At 45.7% G+C, this 5259-nt stretch overlaps 1 protein-coding gene across 5 annotated transcripts in view; it reads right to left on the reverse strand.

Moving 5' to 3' along the window:
• FARP1 (FERM, ARH/RhoGEF and pleckstrin domain protein 1) overlaps positions 1-5259 on the reverse strand; it is a 268577-nt gene that overhangs the window by 64571 nt on the left and 198747 nt on the right. The gene's annotated exons all lie outside the window — the stretch shown is intronic.

The following is a 5259-nucleotide window of genomic DNA, read 5'->3' on the forward strand; positions in this document are numbered from 1 at the left end:
CCGCCCTGCGGGCGTCACGCAAAGGGGGCGGGCGGTTCGGTGTCAAAGTCAGGCTCACTTCCGGCAACTTGTGAGGAACTAGAGAAAAGTACCCAAAGCAAAGCAAATAAAAGTCTGCCCCGGCCGGAGTGAACGCCCGGGGCCACTGACTGCAGTGTCAACATTCAACCGTCACTAGAAGGACCAAGAGACGGCTGGAACCGTGTCACACGAGGATGAATACATTTTATTCTGTGGCTCTCCCTCTCCATTTAAAAATCGAAGACTATCGGGGCGCCTGGGTGGCTCAGTTGGTTGAGCGTCTGCCTTCGGCTCGGGTCATGGTCCCAGGGTCCTGGGATCGAGCCCCGCATCGGGCTCCCTGCTCAGCCGGAAGCCTGCTTCTCCCTCTCCCACTCCCCCTGCTTGTGTTCCCTCTCTCGCTGTGTCTCTCTCTCTGTCAAATAAATAAATAAAGTCTTTAAAAAAAAAAAGAAATCACCCTGCCCCAGGGCGCCTGGGTGGCTCAGTCATTAAGCGTCTGCCTTCGGCTCAGGTCATGCTCCCGGGGTCCTGGGATTGAGCCCTACATCGGGCTCCCTGCTCAGCAGGAAGCCTGCTTCTCCCTCTCCTACTCCCCCCGCTTGTGCTCCCTCTCTCGCTGTCTCTCTCTCTGTGTCAAATAAATTAGAAAAAAAAAAATCGAAGACTATCTTACGCCACTCTCTATATAATTTTTGCACAGTGTAACAAACGTGTACGTTTTTTCCCCACAGATCAAATATACTAAAAAATAACTTTCAGGCTCAGATAATAACAGTAGCTTAATATTATGGTTAGCGAGAGCTTTTTTGCCAACCAACTTGGAAAGACAAGAGTGTCTTTTTTGTGTGGTGAAATATTCACTTAGGTCCTTCCAAAAGGCTCGGTTGCCAGATCTGTAAAAATTAATTTTACAGTTATTTTTATATTACAGAATAAAGCAAGTAAACATTTTTGGTGAAAGAGAAAAGAGGTACCTATAAATCAAAGATATTAAGTAAAAATAGTGCAATGTAAGAACTGATTTGGAAAAAAAAAAAATCAATAGGAACTCCTACATTTTTAGAAGGGTATTTGCTAGTTTTGCCCACTGCCTAGAGGTGCTACCTCAGTAGCAAATCTTGGCAGTCGGATTCTGGCACTCTACAATTACTGGAAGGTCACAGAGGTAGGTCCACAGAGAAATGGTAGATTCCAGATAAGGGGTGGGTATGAGCCTAGAATATCTAGTGATACTAGAAAGCAAGGCAGCTTTGAAATATAAATGGGTTATATTAAAAAGGCAAAAGAGAGGCACCCGGGTGGCTCAGGGAGTTGAGTGTCTGACTTTTGGTTTTAGCTCAGGTCATGATCACAGGGTTGTGAGATCGAGTCCCAGGTCGGGCTCTGCACTCACCGGGGAGTCTGCTTGGTATTCTCTCTCTCTCTCTCTCTCTCTCTCTCTCTCCCTCTGCCCCTACCCCTAACCTCCCTCCTCTCATAAATAAATCTTTAAAAAAAAAAAGGGGGGGGGTAAGAGAAACATCTTGAAGGGGCGTCCACCTGCCAATGCTGTGGCGACTTGAGTATCAACAAGAATAATAAAAGTGAATCAAAACACATGGAATTGATGAAAATTCATGAGTCCATTTCAATATTCAAAGAGAAAGCAGGAAAAACTGAAGGTATCACCACTGGAGGAGACTATTAGAGCAATATTTGGTTACCTGAGGCAAAAAATTGAGCATGGACTCTGCCTCTCCAATAGGAGTGGCATTTCAGGATATACAGAAAATCCAAGTAGATGAGGCAAAGTTCCTTACAGAAGTACGCCAACTAATAACAAGAATCCTCCTTCCACAACCTCTAAAGAAGTTACAGACTCCGGCATGGACTGTTAATTCATGTAGAATCCATTCAGGAGATTGGATGTTTGCACAGAGACAAAATAACATGACTTCACTTCGCAGTGGCAAGATCAGACCACCACCACCCTAATTCAGTGATGAATCTTAGCATCATTAATGAAATGGGAAGCACACAGCATCACTTCTGATGGATTCTAGCCCAAAATGTCCAACTTGTTCCATCAAACGTATAGAACTACCTTCTAGTTTTCTGGAAATGCAGAGGATAGAGGAAGAAGCTAAATGGCACCACGAGGAAGAAATCTGACAAATTCAGGAAGTGGGATACTTTATAGTATAACTCGTCCAGTTTCTTCAACAAGGTGGTATCATGAAGGAAAAAAAGGAGGGACTCTGCTAGATTAAATGAGGTAGGGACAGGACATAACCAAGTGCAACTCTGGTCCTACAGTGTATCTCCTTTTAGATGAGCAGATATAAATGACATTTATGGGACAAATGGGGAAATCTGAGTATGGTTACGATATTAGCTAACGAAAAGTACATATGGAAAAATCAGAAAGGATATCACACTCCTGTAGTACCTAATGGTCACCCCTGGGCGACAGGAATACAGTATTTCACCTTATTTTTGCTTATCTGTATGTTCTAACTTTCTACACTGTACATCTGTAATTTTTGTAATAATGAAAGGTTATTCTTAATTTAAAAAAAGAGGGGCTTTTAATAAGATCAACCACAGAGGTTGCCATAAACATTAAATGAAGTAACCTATGGAAAGCTCAGTGACTAGAACAAAAACATTCAATAAATATTAGCAATTTTTCCCTTATACATGAAAAACCAGAGGTGCCTGGCTGGCTCAGTCGGTAGAGCATGTGACTTTTGATCTCAGGGTCATGACTTCAAGCCCCATGTTGGGTGTAGAGCTTACTTAGTAAAATTAAAAAAAAGAGAGAGAAAAGAAAAATGAATCCCCTTTTAAGTTACTTAGGAAATTTCATTATTAAGAACTAAAAAAACTACAGAGGCAATTCTGTAATCAGCTCCCCCAAAAAACCCGTCAAAAAACACCCCCAGATCCACCACTTGGTAACAGTTGACCTTTACCCAGGCTCCCCCCCACCCATTTATTCTCACTCTCATGTTTTCTGTCTCTAGGAAGTCGAAGGGAAGAAAAACAGAGAATCTAAAAGAACCCAAACATCAACATACAGGTTTCTAAGGGGAGAGGCAGCACAAACCATCTTTCTAGATTAGGCAGGGGTACGATTTTTTGAACCTAACACTTCCTAGCCCTATAGACTTTAGTCCTCTATCTGGTTAAATTTTTAAATAAGTCGAGGGCATAAAAGCATTACATTCTGAATATTTTACCATCTCCCAGTTCAAACACGAGGTCTTGTGTTCGTGGAGAAATGTTCGGGAACAGATGAATGGTCAGAGTCTGACAGGCGCTGGGAACCTTTGGTGATGGTCTCGTGTGGGCTCCGAGGCATCAGCTTCCGGAAGCTCACACATTTAGGCATTTTGAAGACTGCAGGAAGAGCCTGTCACTCCTTAGTCCTGCTGAGTCTTCCTGTTCTGAGGCCCTTGTAACATGAGAACGACCTTCCTGGGTCCTGACAGTTGACTTCTCAACGACAGCTGTAAATCAGGGCTAACTTTAGAGATTCACCAACACCTTTCGTACTATAAACTGAAGCAACCACAATCAAATTCACGGGAGCTAAAGGCTCAGTTAACTCGGCAGGCGCGGAATAAAATGAAACCAGTAAATGATGGAAACGCAAAGCGCTCAAAACAGAGTTTGGTCCTCGGCAGCAGGGTGGGTGGCAGGAGAAGGGGATGATGGTGGCGGGGCTCATCAAGAGGGCTTCTGGGGACGGCAAGGGTTGCAAATCACACCAATCTGAGGCCCTGCTTTAAATGTGTCTATTTTATTTCATTTGGGAGCTCTTCATCTTTCTTTCCTTACTCAACGGAAAGTAATTTATAATTTCTCTGCCAGCCTCAGGAGATGCTTGAGTAGGCCTTGAAGAGCAGCAAGTTTTGATGGATCTCACCACCGCGAAGAAGAGCACAGCCAAGGAGAAACTGGATCCAACTGAAGACAGGATGCCCAGAGCAAAGTGTGCTGAAATGCATCGGGCTCAACAAGACGGACTCAGAACTCTGTAGTAAGAAAACCTGGTAACTTATTTCCCAAAGACCCTTCCCCCTCACTGTTTCAAACCCACACCTACTTTTCTCCTTCTAGAGGCCTGGGCCCTGGTGGCAACAGGACATATTGCCATGGGAAGTGTCGTTCAATAAATAGAAAGGAATTCGGCTCCTTGGTTAACAGCGAAGTGCTATTTAATCTTCTGTCTACATAAATGGGAAGCTGAAACCTATTCCCAAGGCCCCGAGAATTAACTGCAGAGCTAGAGTCACTTAAAATCTGCTAAACTGAGGACCTGCCTCTGTCGCCCTCTTGTCCCCATGTCCCTCGGCTAAAGTGCTGTCCACACAGAGCCCCAAGCTGCATGGAATTTTCTAGCAAAAACCAGAACGGGAGGAAACTACAAGTCTCTAGAGACAACGATTCACAAATACTGAAAAGGTGCAAAACTCAAAGCAAAGTAGAATGGGAAGGGGAAAAGCAGGATTCATGCCACCAACTGCCTAAGGAGGATAGAGATGCAGTGACCTGCAGGAGGCAAAGGCACATGCCCTGTGACAGCTGGACTCGCCTTCAGACTGATGTCAATGTTCTGAGCTTCGAGCAACGCACGTTCCAACAAGAGGAAGCCCAGCCCAGATGCCGAGACCCAGTAGCCCCAGCGGTAACACGACAGGAAGCCTCTACTATCATTGGCCCGTCTTGTGCCTCTCCTCCACGTGAATTGTTCTAGTAAACTGCGCATACTTCCCAGAAGGCTGACGGCTCCTCTATTTCCTGGCCAGTTAAGGGCTTCATCGCTTTGAGAATTATCAGTGGAGGTAAACACTTAGCAGCAACTCATTCAGAAAACGCAGAGCCATGGGAAGAGCCATGGCCTCCACCTCTTCCTGGAACTCCACGTTCGTGCACCCAGTGCCCTTCCTGACACGGCCGCGTGACGTCTGGTTGGCCTCTCCGACATCAGCTGGCAGAACCCAACTCCTGGCTCTCCACCCCTCTGCGATCCCCCGCTTCCCTCCACTCCTTCCTATTTTAGTGTCACCAACACGGTCAGCCAGCCGTGTAAGTCAAAATCTAAGCATCCCTCCATTCCTTCAGTCTCTGCCGCCGGCCCATCACCGGGAGGAGAGTCCAGATGCAACCACGCTTCTCCGTTTCCACTCCTGCCATTTCCTCTGTTGCCACCACCATGGTGGGGACGACAGCAATGACTTCCTCACCAGA

Source organism: Mirounga leonina, unplaced genomic scaffold, assembly GCF_011800145.1.
Source record: "Mirounga leonina isolate KUSES-001 unplaced genomic scaffold, KU_Mleo_1.0 Mir_127, whole genome shotgun sequence".
NCBI classification, from domain to species: Eukaryota; Metazoa; Chordata; class Mammalia; order Carnivora; family Phocidae; genus Mirounga; species Mirounga leonina.